We start from the raw sequence: 14,463 nt of genomic DNA, 5'->3' as shown, positions 1-14,463 counted from the left end.
CTATTTGCGTGGACTTCAGGTTTAGGACCCACAGCTTTACTCGGATGCCTTATCCCTATTTCTTCAGACTTGAAGAGGAGTGAAACGGGTTAGGCAGACACCACTTGTGTGCAGAGGGAAGCAGATACCCACCAAGTAGATGAAACATGCACAAAGTGAAGTCAGAAGGGTCCATTCTTCCTCCTCCTTTTAGTTACCCCCTAGGCCCCCTTTTTTAGCAAAAGCAACTAAGTGCCCATTTCAGGAGTATGCCCAGCAACTCCATCTCTGTGTCCATGCTTTCAGAGACACAGAGTCACTGCCACAAGAACCCACCAGAGTCACCCTTGGAGCAGCATCGCCAGCTGTTGGCCTGCTTTGAATTATTTGTTACCTTCTTCTGGGGCTCCTCTCTGCAGTATAACTTGCTGATGGACAGTGGCAGGTTCATCACTGGGAGAATAGAAAGGCAAACCAGGCCCAGCATTTATAAAACGCCTGCTATGTGCTGGGTGCCCTGCCCTGTTAAGTACCACTGATAATCATTTGACTGGCATAGTGACTTTTTTTTTAAATTTTCTTTTTTATTATTATTATTTTATTTTACAATTCTATTCAGTTCTACATAACAGCCACAGATTCCCTTGTTCTCCCCCTTCCTGCCCCCTCTCCCCTTCCCCCCAGCCTATCCCCCATTCCCACCTCCTCCAGAGCAAGGCCTCCCCCGAGGACTGAGATCGACCTGATAGACTCAGTCCAGGCAGGTCCAGTCCCCTCCTCCCAGATTGAGCCAAGCGTCCCTGCATAAGCTCCAGGTTTCAAACAGCTAACTCATGCAATGAGCACAGGACCTGGTACCACTGCCTAGATGCCTCCCAAACAGATCAAGTCAATCAACTGTCTCACCTATTCAGAGGGCCTGATTCAGCTGGGGGCCCCTCAGCCTTTGATTCATAGTTCATGTGTTTCCATTCATTTGGTTATTTGTCCCTGTGCTTTATCCAACCTTGGTTTCAACATATAAACCCTCCTCTTTCTCACTAATTAGACTCCCGGTGCTCCACCCGGGGCCTAGCCGTGGATGTCTGCATCCAGATTCCTCAGTCATTGGATGGGGTTTCTGGCACAACTATTAGGGTGTTTGGCCATCCCATCACCAGAGTAGGTCAGTCCCGGCTGTCTCTCGGCCATTGCCAGCAGTCTTTTGTGGAGGTATCTTTGTTGATTTCCGTGGGCCTCTTTAACACTTTGTTTCTTCCTTTTCTCATGTGGTCTTCATTTATCATGGTCTCCTATTCCTTGTTCTCCCTCTCTGTTCTTGATCCGGCTGGGATCTCCCGCTCTCTTTCCATCGACCCTCGCCCTTCATTGCTCCCACTCATGTCCAGGTTGTTCATGTAGATCTCAGCCATTTCTCTATCATTGGGCGATCCTCGTGTCTTTTTTGGGGTCCTGTTTTCCAGGTAGCCTCACTGGTGATGTGAGTAGCAGTCCAGTCATCCTTGTTCCACATCTAGTATCCTCCTATGAGTGAGTACATACCATATTTGTCTTTCTGAGTCTGGGTTACCTCACTCAGGATTGGCATAGTGACTTATAAAGGCAGTGATTAACATCCACACTTGGTGTTTCCCTCACTCAAGCCCCAGGAACTCAACACAGGGATGTTCCATCCTTCCCTTCCCATCATACCTCTTCTCCACAGTGTCACTAAGATTCCCAGATGATACAAGTGCTGTCTTCTGTAGCTGCCTTGCCTGGGCCCCCTGCCTGGCCTCAGTCAATACAGAAAAGAAGGCCTAGGTTACCAACAGGCTCATCTGACTCTGTCTTAGCAGAATTGCTGGTGCTGAGATTCCACTGGCTACTGGACTCATACAGCCCCACATAATCTCACTACAAGAGGACAGGGACATTCATGAAAGCAAATGGACTGCTGAGTGGGTAGCTATGGCCTTGCCAGGGTCGTGGAAGTGTGAAGGTTGATAGCTATGCCAAATTTTGTTTTCTTTTGTTTTGTTGTTTTGGCTTTTTGAGATGGTGTCTTATGTAGCCAAGGCTGGCCAAGAGCTCACTATATAGACGAACATGGTTTTAAACTCATGATCTTCCTGTTTCCACCTCCTCAGTGTTGGGGTTACAGGAGTGTTCACAGTCACACCCTACTAAACCGTTCTTTCCGTCTTTGAGATCTGAATGCCATCTCTTTAATGATATCACAAAAACCACACTTTAGGACCATGTCACCTTTAATTCACCCTGGCTTTCCGTGTTGGACACTTAGATGGCTTTCTCATCCACTGACTTTTTTTTTTTTAACACACTTTTGTGTAGTGCTCAAGGTCCTGAGCTGGAAGACAAAGAGTATTATTGTAGGTTCTAAGGAGAAGTCAGCGATGCATGTAAATAAATGTCATTTTAATAAAAGGTGGATTTTGATGAACAGAACAAGAAAACTAGCGAGTGTTTTGGGGTCGCAAGGGAAATGGCCATTTCCTGCCAAGGAGCTACAAAGAGACTCACAGGAGATTTATACATTTCAACTGGGCCTTCTGAACTGATTTCTAATTCCCACTAGGTTGAGAAGGAGTAGGCTGGAGGCTCAGACGGTAAACCTCGGGGAGGAGAACACACAGCACACAGCCTGATGTGTGAGGTAAAGGGAAGAGGGAAGAGGCCAGAAAATCTACAGGATTTTGTCAGCATGGGAGGGGTGTGAGTGGCGTGCCTGGAGCCGTGGACACTCTCTGGATCTCCTGGAGTCCCTCATAGAGGGTCTCAATGCAGGCTGCCATGGCAGGTTGGGACAGCCCACCCTGCACTCCCCTATGGACAGCAGCTACCACAGGATTATCTGAGGACTTTCCCCCCCTCCTCCCTTTGGGAATCTCTCATCTGCATGAACATATTTATTTTCCTTTTATCCTGGGGTTTGTAATCAAACATGAGTTTAATCTGCCTAAACACATATATCAGAGAAGCAAAGTTTCTATTTTATCCAAAGAAGCTAGGCAGAAGTCAGGCATTCACACTCCCTCAGCTGCCGGGGTGTTCTCTTTTCCTGCTTGAAACAAATGTTCTGGCTAATTACTGAAACTTCAGGACAAAGATCAGGGCACAGAGCCCAGCTCCACACTGTAGCTTGGATCTGTCATGTTGAGTTTGACTGTGCTGCAGTTACAACGCCCCTGCCGTGATTAAAGCCTCGCTTGCCACCTACTTGCTGGGTGCTTTAGCCAAGTTACTTAGCCTCTCTGTGCTCAACATTCTTGATGAAGTAGGAAACAGCATATTTTATACGTTCCTTCCTTGAGCAAATATTGATCAAGACACTTCTGAGAGTCAGGAACTGTACCAGTCATTTATGGCCTCAGTAAACACAGTTTATCCACTGACAAAGATGAGAGTCAGGTCCCTCCCTCCTGGCTAGCTTTCATAGTGCTGGGAGCTTCTGCTGGGGGAGAAAGGACACCAATGGCTTTACCCAGCATGCTGCAATGCCAAACTTGCCAGGCAAGTAGTGGCATAAAGGTTATGAGCATAACCAACCACTTTCTATATGGATCTGAAACCTGTTTCACAAGAGGGAATTTGTGCCTGGCAATGGTCAAAAGCTCATAACCGGCGAGGTCACAGGCTCTATCGATGAATGGTCATATTATCAAACTGCCTTCTAAATATCTTTTTATAGCTATAGATTGGTGATGTTCTCAAGCTTGGTCAGAGAAACTTCTTTTTTTGCAATGGGCATAGTTAATGCAGAAACTCATTACTGGTCAAAGTGCTGAGAACTGAAACAGTGCAAGCTCATCCCTAAATGGGACATCTATAACACACACACACACACACACACACACACACACACACACACACACACACACACACACGTATGTTCAGGGAACATTATAGAAGAAGAGGATGAAAAAACGTATGCGTCAGAAGATGAGGGGATGCTGTGAAATTCTGTCTTCTGCACATGATTGACTGTTGCACTCAAGAACTCCTATCAGGATATGGCTACCTGGTCAACATTCCGGCATAGATGGAAATGGGGCTCATAAGGCCCCACCCCAACTGAGGGGCCATTGGCAGTTGATGGCTGCTGAGAGAGAGTCCTTTTTCCTTTAGCGTGTGTAGCTACCGGTAGATTACCCTTGTTTCAGTGGGTGGTGCCATATCTATGCACACGTGGCACCACACATTAGATTTAATGGAAGAGGAGGAGGAGAAATGATAAGAAGTTTTGGGGAGGACACGATGAAGGGGCGTCCAAAGGGAGTTGGAGGGGTGGGGTGGATACAATCAGAAAACACATATTCAAAAAGATTTTTTAAGTAAAAAGGCAGGGAAAGAAGTGAAAGAATAGAAATTGCATCCCTACTGTGTGTGGAGATGTCTGCTGGGGCTTCACATATGCTTGTGGATATAAGTATGACTATTGCCAGGCAGGGATTTGCCACATTCTGCAGTGAAGAAGCCAAGGAACACCCACAGTAACTTGATGGTGGCATTCGGCTGTTGAGTGGCAGAACCAAGCTGGGAGCTGCGCAGATGGTGGGAACCATCTCAGGAACCACATGGGTCTACACCACTGTGGCACAGGCACTGGGAGCAGAAACCTCCTATTGCTCTCTCTCTCTCTCTCTCTCTCTCTCTCTCTCTCTCTCTCTCTCTCTCTCTCTCTCTCTCTCTCTCTCTCTCTCTCTCTGTCTCCATGTATCCCAGAGTAGGCTTGCCTGAGATCTTCCTGCTTCAGTATGATGAGCTCTAAGATTAGAGTCACACGCCATCACAATCAGCATTTTGCATCCTGAGACCGTCAAAACTTTCACTGGACCTCTTGATAGGTAAGAAGCAATTTCTTGGCCATCCTGTTGTGGTTTTCTGTTTCCCGTTCAGCTTTGAAGGATGGATGCCTACCGTCTCAGCCCCCACAGCCTTCAGAGGCTCCTTGCCCACTCTGCAGGTTCCCTGCTTCTGTTGATATCTCCGGAGACTTCCTGTGAATCTCCATTTGGTCACCCCCTCTTAATTATTCACAATTACCCAAGTTCCCAGTCCTGTAATAAGCAGAAAGAAGGGTAGCATTTTCTAAGACATGTGTGTTTAGTGTTGCTGGCAGATTGGTAAACTTATTAGTGCCTCTGCAAACCATATAATTAAGACCAAATTATCAGAGAGTTTAAAATAGTGCCTGCCGCTATTGTGCTGCTGAAAAGACTAAGGGGAATTTTGCCTTCTCAACGCAGTTTACCACCACCCTTGGGCTAAGATCTCCACTCTCAAAGCCCTGGGAGCTAAGTGGGCTGCTGCTGATGGCTCAGTAGCGGCACTTGCTTTCGGAAATGTTACTTCCTTGCCAGGCTTGGTTGCACACACCTGTAACCCCAGCACTCTTGAGGCCGAGGCAGGAGGATCAGGAATCTGAGGCCAGGCTGGGCTACTCAGGAAATTTCAGAGTAGTCTTGGATATCCAATGAGACCCTATATCAAAAAAATAAGAGAGGGGGGCTGGAGAGAGATGGTTCAGCAGTGAAGACTAGATGCTTCTCTTCCAGAGGACCTGAGTTCGGTTTCCAGTACCCACATTAGGTAGCTCACAGATGCCTGTAAAACTCTAGGTTCAGGGGGATCTAATGCCTCCAGACACCTCATGTATCTGCAATTGCAATCACATATATAACACCTCTAACACACATGCATGCACACACACACACAAACACACACACACATTTAAAAATAATAAAAATAAAATGATAGGACCTAGAGAAATTGCTCAGTCAGTAAGGTGTTTGCTGTATAGGCATGATGGCCTGAATTCAGATTCCCCAGCACCCACAGAATAAGCCAGGCACTGTGTCAGATGACTGTAATCCCAGAGCTTGGGAGGTAACAACAGAATGTGTTGGCAGGCTGGCCACCCTATCTGAACAGGTGACCTTCCTGTTCAGTGAGGGACCCTGTCTCAGAAAATAAGGTTTGGAAAGTGACTGAGGAAGATACCAGTATCTACCACCAGCCCCCCCCACACATATGCATGCCTGTGCACAACCACTTGAATGCACATGTGCATAAGAACATGTACATGCATATACCATACACAGGATGGGGAGAGGCATGGGGAGTGTGTTAGGAACATCAGAAGCCAGGGGAAGGGACATATTCTTGGTCTTCAACTGTTGCACCCCTAGAAGAGCCCTGCAGGTGAGTCAGCAGGCACCAGTCTGGACAGAGAACGATAACTAAGGCAGACACTGAGATATGGCTGGTCCTTGGTGAGATTATCCCAAAAGTGGCGAAGTAGGTTTGTTGTAGCGTGGTCCCCCAAAGACCATCAAGAGACAAAATCCGATGCAAAAGCAAAGAGTCGTTAGTACAAGTTAAATGGGGCCTCTCCATCTGCCTGATGCAGCAACAGAGCAGGAGAGACCCTGAATAGCAATGGGGCAGGGTTTTTAAAGCAAGGGGAGCTTGGAGTCTACAGACTACATAGGAACAGACTCAGGATTGGTTTATGCCAGTGGCAATCATGTTAGTAACTTTTAATTGGCTAGGGTTAGTTGGGGGTTACAGTTAACATTTTTTGGGCAGGCCTGGACAAGTCCTAGGCTTTGTCCTTGAGCTGCCATGGAGGCTGGCTGGCCTAGCATGTGCTGACTGTGGGGGCTGACTCAGTGGCCCAGGCTCTGTCCTTGACTCATGCACATAGCTCTAAGTTGGTGAGGGGTTCCAGACAGTCAACAACTGGCTGAACCTCGAGCGGTCAGAGTACCTGCAGAAAGGGAGCTACTGCAAGGACTATGTCTTTTGTTCATGGGCCTCCCAGAAACAACTTGCTCAAGTTTCAGGAAAATGAAACTGAGGCCTGATCTCTGAAAGAAGACTGACATCCTGTTATGGCATCTGCTTGGTCCTTTTGGGTTCTTCAGGAGGTACAGGGTGAACATTATGGATACCTGGAGCCATGAGTAAACAAATGAAGGCAAGAGAGCCTGCCCTGGGGACCTGGGGAGAGCTATATAAGGGGAAAGAGAGAGCCAAGGTGTATGTATGAACTGACCACAGCAAGGCAAGACTCTTCTGGGCCTTGAGTTTAACAACATGTTCTCTGTCAAGGGGAGAGGTGACAAAGAGGTTAAACCAAGGTGACGGTGATGATTGCTTCAAGTCTGGGGTACTGGGCTAACTTCTCTGATGGCCAGGTGTAGAGAAAAGGCTCCAGGGATGGAAGCCCAAACAGATTAAAAAGCCTGAGGCTATACTGGAGAGAAACAGGGTGAGACAGAGTGCCAGGGAGCCTCCTGCCTTCCTATTTCCTCTGCCCTGCCATACTCAGCCCTGGTGTCTATGAAGCTAACACCATGGGTTTTAGGAAGACATATATGTCATCATGGTTGAGAGCATGAGCTCAGTGTTCTGAGTTCGTATCCTTGATCTTCCACCTACTGGAACCTAGAATAGTGCCAAACATATGGTGGTACATAAATGAAGGAGTGAGTCAGTGGCAAAGTACTAGCTGTGAAACCCAGCAAGTGGATCAAGCTGAGTTGCAGTGTCTTTCCTGTAAAATGGAGACTATGGGGACTCATAGAACTGCTGAGAGAATGGACAGTGGCAAGTGCTTATGCCAACTGGTGCCTCAAGGGGCTGGAGATGAGCCTCTGTCCCAGAGGGGGAGGACCAGACAGCAGCATCCCCTCTACCCACTCCCGCATCACTTCTCAGCATGGCATGAGAACCACCTTCTTCCAACCATCTGGAGCAGGGCCTGAGCATGTAAAGGCATCCAGGGAGACAACTTGGCTTCACAGAAAGGCTATTTAAAAACTCGTTAGAGGGAGAAGTGTAGGACCCTGACTTTCTACTGGTTCCTCAAGTGGCAGCCGACCCATGTTAATGGTTGGGAGTGCGACATCATGTTTTAGTTTATGAATCAAAATTTAGTCAACACATGGCTAGAGCTGATGACATCTGGGGGAGGATTCTTGGTGGAGGTGAACACTTTTCAGTTGAATACATGACTCAATGACACAGAACGAGAACACAGAGGTTCTCGGATGGAGTGATAAACAGACATCTGACACTGGGCACCAGAATTCCTCTTGGAGCCAAACTGTTTTGGGTGAATCTCTTGGTGCTAGAGAGTGATATTGGAGGAGCCACGGATCAGCCTTGTCAAGGTTTTAAAAAAAAACCACACACTTAATGTGAACAAGGGATAAAGTAGAGGAAGAGAAATAAATGGAAGGTAAGTTTGGGCAAGAAAGGAGCAGGAAGAGGAGGTGCGAGCTTTATCCAGGTGATGCATTCCTTGGCCCCCCTGCTGATGTGTCCATAGCCCTCGCTGTTGCCTCCTTGCTTTGACTTTCACTGGGGTGGATCACAAAGTTTGGTTTAGTGATGTTGGTCAGATCCACCTCTTCTCTCCATCACTGTTGTTCTATTTTAGAAATCCACCACCGAGTGCTCCCTGACTAATGTCTGTCTATATTTCTCCCATCAGAGTCACGAGCCAGCCTACATAACATCACCAAAATTAATGTCCCCATGAAGCTTACTAGTGAGATGCAGCATATCATAAGGACAAAAAGAATATAGAGACTGCAAAGCGAGGCTTCTTGGAGTCCAATTCTGGGTCACCCTGCAATGAGCTGTCTGTGAACTGGGCAAGTGCCTTAATAACTCCTTGCCTTGGATTTTCCTTCTGTGAAATTGGGGGGGGGGGCAGGTGATGATAATAGTGGCTCTAACAGGAGGGAAGTATATCATTGTCTTAAAAAAAAAAAAGACTTGTGTGGACCACCTACAGAAGTAAGGATAAAGCTCATAATTTCATTTGCAGATATATGATATTCAAATCCTTGAGCATATAGGCTGTGGAGAGGGGAATCTTTTTTTTTTTTGGAGATGTTGCTGGGGCAGTTGTATTACTACATGGGGAAAAGTAAACCTTGATCCCTACCTCACACCAAAGAAAACTATCACACCAGGTGGATTGTATTCCTAGTATGAAAAGCAAGACAACACAGATGATAGAGGAAAAAAGTACTGTTTTGTGACCTTAAAGTAGACAAATACATAATTTTTTTCAAATAATTAAAACAACATCATCCACAAAACAATTGTTAGGCATGCACCAAGAAATCAATGCATTTTAGATACATTATATTCAATATTATCAATTTTGGACATAAAACACTGTTGTGGAATATTATTTTAAGATGTGTTACATTTGTTTATGTTGTGGAACATTAGTTTTAATGATGCAAAGATATTTTGCATTCTTTCATGTTGCATTTGTTTAACTCTGTGAAGCTGTGCTACTTTGCTTGTCCAAAACACCTGATCTGCCTAATGAAGAGCTGAACAGACAGTAGCCAGGCAGGAGAAAGGATAGGCGAGGCTGGCAGGCAGGAAGATCAAGGAGCAAGAAAAGAATGGGCCAGCTACCCAGCTACACAGCCAGACATGGAATAAGAAGGAAAGAAAAGATATACAGAAATAGAGAAAGGTAAGAGCCCAGAGGCAAAAGGTAGACAGGATAAGCTAAGAAAAGCTGGCTAGAAATTAATCAAGCAAAGGCCAGGCATTTATAAGAAAGAATAAGCCTCCATGTGTATTTATTTGGGAGTTGAGTGGTGCCCCCCAAGAGTAAAAACAACAACAACAACAACTACAATGCACTGAAATGAAGAGTGATCACTAAATGGCATGATTAAAAGAATAAAAAATAGGGGTGGGAAAGATGGCTCAGCAGTTAAGAGCACTGGGTGCTCTTGCAGAGAGGACCCAGGTTCAGTTCCCAGCACCCACAGAATGGTTCACAACCATCTGTAATTCCAGTTCCAAGGGATCCACCACCCTCTTCTGCCCTCCACAGGCATTGGGCACACACATGATGCACAGACACACATGCAGGCAAACACTCATACACATAAAATAAGTAAATCTAAAATTTTTGAAAGAATCAAATATGACCCATAGAATGAGATGAGTAATTTGAAAAATGAATATTCCAAAAATCTTTCATCAATAATGCATAAATAAGTCCTACAAACCCATGCTTTAAAAAGACATTTGTTCAATAGGAAAACAAGCAAAAGACCATAGAGTCTCCTTAAAGGGACATTCCACAGAAAACAAGCCTGTGGGAAGGTGGTGAAATCCCTTGGTCAGCAGGGAAATGCAAGTGGAAGCCCAAATGGGGTCTAGGCCCCACGTCAATCTAGTGACTAAAATCACAAAGGAAATATTAAGTATTGAGATCTAAAATTCTCATACACAGGTGTAAGAATGTATGCGACTGTGACCACTCTGCCACACTATTCCCTAACACTTCCACTTTGTGTGAGCAGCCCACATTCAAAACATACACGTACTTACCAAAAGTTATTTGTAAGAATGTCTGCAGCTGCACTGTTTGCAAGAGCCAGAAGCTGCTACATGGGGAAACATACTTCCAGGAGCTACTGGAGCAACAATTCTCAGCCTGTGGGTCACGACCCCCTTGGGGTCACAGATCAGACATCCTGCATGTCAGATATTTACATTATGATTCATAACAGTAGCAAAATTACAGTTAAGGAGTAGCAACAAACATAATTTTATGGTTTGGGGTCACCACAGCATGAAGAGCTGTATTAAAGGGTCACAGCATTAGGACTACAGAGTGAATCGAGCCATGCATAACAATGTGGATAATTTTCATGGGCATAACGCTGAATGGCAAGAGGCTGGGCATGCAGGAACACATGCTTTGTGATTCTGTTCCTGTAAAGCGAAGAGGACAGCAGATCTGAGAGTCGCTCAGAGCACATGTCAGGGAGGTTAGTGAGCCTCAGACAAGGAAACCAGCTTCAGCTTGGGAGGGACTGAGGTGGTTCCAACATAAGCAATGCTTCAGCAGCATCCCAAGGAGGGGCCGGAAGTTTGCCACGTGAGACAGAGAAGGAAGAGTGATGCTTGTGGATGAGGAGCGAACAATGAGTTAAAGGACACTGAAGATGCAAGACAGCTTGGAGAGGGTGTTGTCCTTGTGATGGTCCAGGCGGGAGAGAGGAAAGGCGGAGCGAGGCAAGCCGTGGGAAGGGCAGGAGGGTACAGGTCTGAACCGGATGCTCTTGTAGATAGAGAATAAAGTAGGAACGGAATCGGAAGCAGCCCAGATGAGGGGAGGGTATTCACACATACACTGTGTAGATACAGTTTGCTTTTGCCATTTCCCCCTTGGAGCAGAAAAAAAAAATGCAGAAAATGAAAAGAAGAAGGAGGAAAAAAAGAAAAAGACAAGACCAGGAGTGGGGCATGGGTTTCAAACACGGCACATATGCTAACGTTACTTGGGAACTGAAAGCAGCCTACACCTCCATTTCAATTTCCAATTGAGGAGAACAATTTAAAAACACAGGTGTGAAGCAATAAGCACATGAATCTGTTGTCCAAAAGGCCCTGACAGAATGTTTTCCTCCACGAGCAGCCTCCGGGGGAGCTCAGCCAGCAGATCGCAGCTCCAGCCAGCAAGGATCTGTACTGGGGTAGCTATGTGATTTGCAATGAGAAAAAAAAAAAAAAAAAAATCCTTGCTTATCTGATGCATGCTTCTGAAGCTGCCTGGCTGGCAGGTGCTTAAGAGCGTTGAACAGATGTCCATCCGTTGGATGCACCAAAAGTCCTGCATGAGCTCCGAAAGCACATATGCACTCGTTCTCTACCAGAGTGGTGGAGAAAATACCCAGGAAGACAGCAATGGCTTTTTGCACCTTTGCCTTGCTGACGTATTTCTTCAAGTTGTGAAGCCCGTGTTGGTGACTGCCCACAGACTTCTGCTCGCCAGCACTAGGGGCGACAGTAGTCTCTTCCAAGCAAGACTAGGCTCAGCTCACCAAGGGCATCTCTCTCTCCCTCTCCCTCTCCCTCTCCCTCTCCCTCTCCCTCTCCCTCTCTCTCTCACCTCCAAATGATGTATGGACATGGGGGTGTTGGTTCCCTCACCCACACCCACCATGCAGTGTATGGATGTTTGGGTGTGGATGTCCTCATCCACACTGGCAGGTGTGGAGGTCAAAGGCTAAAATCACTATGTCTTCTTTCATTTATCTCTCCACCTTACTTTTTTTTTAGACAAGGCCTTTCACTGAACCCCAAGGTCACCATTTTGGCTAGACTAGTCATGTACCAACCACGAGGACCCTCCGGCTCTTTCTACACAAAAGAACATGATCAAAACGGAGAGAAGTCACGTGAACACCTCATGGTTGGGCCAATGGGACTGACCATTTTATCCTTTTCCCCATACCTCACCTCAGTTTCTGGAGAGCTTTTAAAAGCCCCAAAATAGACATTTCATGGTATCACATTACTGGGAACCTGTTCCTAAGACACATGACTCTGTTTTCTTTCTCTTACTCTCCCATCTATGAATCTTCAATAAAACTTTCTAAACACATCCTCCTGTTGCTCATGAATTTCATCATTTGAATCTTCGAGACAAGAACCTAGAGGCTACTGACTCTGCAAGTTTTTTTTTTTTTTTTGTTTTTTTTTTTGGTTTTTCGAGACAGGGTTTCTCTGCGTAGCTTTGCGCCTTTCCTGGAGCTCACTTGGTAGCCCAGGCTGGCCTCGAACTCACAGAGATCCGCCTGGCTCTGCCTCCCGAGTGCTGGGATTAAAGGCGTGCGCCACCACCGCCCGGCTACTCTGCAAGTTTTAAGTGAATATGAGCATCCCACGTTCTAACTCCTGAGTTAAGTTTCACCAGAGACAAAAGAGAACACCTCCATTGAATTCAAAGACATTCCACTCTCCACAGATTCCTCTCACTTGACTATAGTTTGTTTCCCAAATCTATGTATCAGAGATCAGCACCCTGTGTTAGAATGTTGTGAGGTGGTGAAGCTTTCAAAGGTGATTAAACCATAGAGCTTCCCTACCCCAAAGGGATTAGTGTAGCGTCCTAAGGAGAAGAACAGGTTGTTACAGGGCAAATGTGGCGCCCTCTCTCACTTTACTCCTCTGTGTCAAGATAAGTTCTTCTGTGTGTGTTCCCACAGGCTACTCTGCTCCTCCTGCATTATGAGGGTGGGGGGAAAGATCCAGCCTCCAGTGGTTTGGTTATAACAACAGAAAATGGCCTCAGGCATGCCTGAAGACACAGTATTACTCTGGACTCCTGGTATATATCGCAGGAAAGAAGAATTTGCTTCATGGAAACTTTGTCCCCATCAGAAAGGTGTTTCCAGGATTGGCCCAGCAGCACTGATGATCTTCCTGAGGCCTTCCTTCTGGGCTGCACACAGGTTTCTTGGTGACACTGGTTGAACCGCATGTTGGCTGTGTCGGTCCTGCTGCTGTTTGGAGATCTTTGGAGATGGTATGAGTGCTTCTGTAGCTCAGGCGGGCATTCCAACTCAGGGGTCCCTTCCATTACTAATCCCCACACCCCTGCAAGTAGGATAGAGAGCTTCCGCTCATCTGCTTTTTTTACTTGTTTGTCTATAGGCAGGGCCTCACCAAGCCACCCAGGCTGATTTTGAACTCCCAACTGGCTCCCTCAGCTCCCCCATGCTGGGATCACAGACCTGTGCTACCACACCGGGACTCAGAGACAGCTCCAATCACTTCTTACCTGGGGCTGAGAGCCAAGATAACTTGAGACACAGAAGCAGACCCAGGGAAAATGGGACACTCATAATTATGCAGACAAGCTTTTTGTAAAACCTTAGGTGAGATTCCTGGTTGTTTAAATCGTGTCTCAGTAGAATGTCTCAAGTTGGGTTTCTGGCAGCTCCTATGATCATCTTATGAGATATAAAAGCACACAGAAAGAAGATTCTAACATCTAACATCTAAGATTAGTTTACATCGTGTCCCCATCTGCTTTGGTCCTGTGATTGTGTGAGAAGGGACAGTGCTTGGAATTGGTCTGAAGTGTGAAAACACATCACGATCACTCTGCTTTTGAGACTTGTAGTCTGCCAGTTTGGATGTTTGCTATTGTTATACGGCCTGCTCCTAGAAATTCCAATTGTGGGGCTCTGCTTTGAGAGGTCAGCTGAGGAGAGGGTGTGCCTGGAAAGGATTGGGCACCGTGTTTTGCAAAGGCTGCTCTGTGGTGGTAAGTCTGGTTTAGAACCCTCTGGTGCTATGATTTGAATATGCTTTATCGTCTCCAAATTGCAAGAGGGGACCATATGAAACCTTTAAAGAGGTGAGTGGGTGGACCACACTTACCCCAGGATAGCTTTTAATGCTACAAAATCATAAACTTTAGATGATTTGAGGGGTTTTGTTGTTTGTTTGTTTGGTAGCTCTGTTGAGTAGTTTTGGGGCTTGGACTTTGTAGATAACAACATTGTGTTGTAATGTCAAAGGTCAGACACACCTGGACCCCTTCAAATGAGTGGATATCTCAAAGTAAAGTCACTTAGGTCAGGTCTCTGGTGCACTCCTTGGGTCTAACCACATGATGTTCTGTCCCACCCTGGG

At 46.2% G+C, this 14,463-nt stretch overlaps 1 long non-coding RNA gene across 1 annotated transcript in view; it reads left to right on the top strand.

Moving 5' to 3' along the window:
• Positions 1 to 12,406, top strand: part of LOC143267410 (uncharacterized) — a 35,569-nt gene extending 23,163 nt beyond the window's left edge. Inside the window, exon 3 of the long non-coding RNA XR_013042484.1 lies at positions 12,100 to 12,406. This is a non-coding gene — a long non-coding RNA (uncharacterized LOC143267410). The remainder of the gene's footprint in view (positions 1 to 12,099) is intronic.
• Positions 12,407 to 14,463: the final 2,057 nt, after the last annotated feature.

Source organism: Peromyscus maniculatus, chromosome 9, assembly GCF_049852395.1.
Source record: "Peromyscus maniculatus bairdii isolate BWxNUB_F1_BW_parent chromosome 9, HU_Pman_BW_mat_3.1, whole genome shotgun sequence".
Taxonomy (NCBI): Eukaryota; Metazoa; Chordata; class Mammalia; order Rodentia; family Cricetidae; genus Peromyscus; species Peromyscus maniculatus.
Note: the sequence above shows the minus strand (reverse complement) of the source record. Positions and strands in the feature narration are given on the sequence as shown.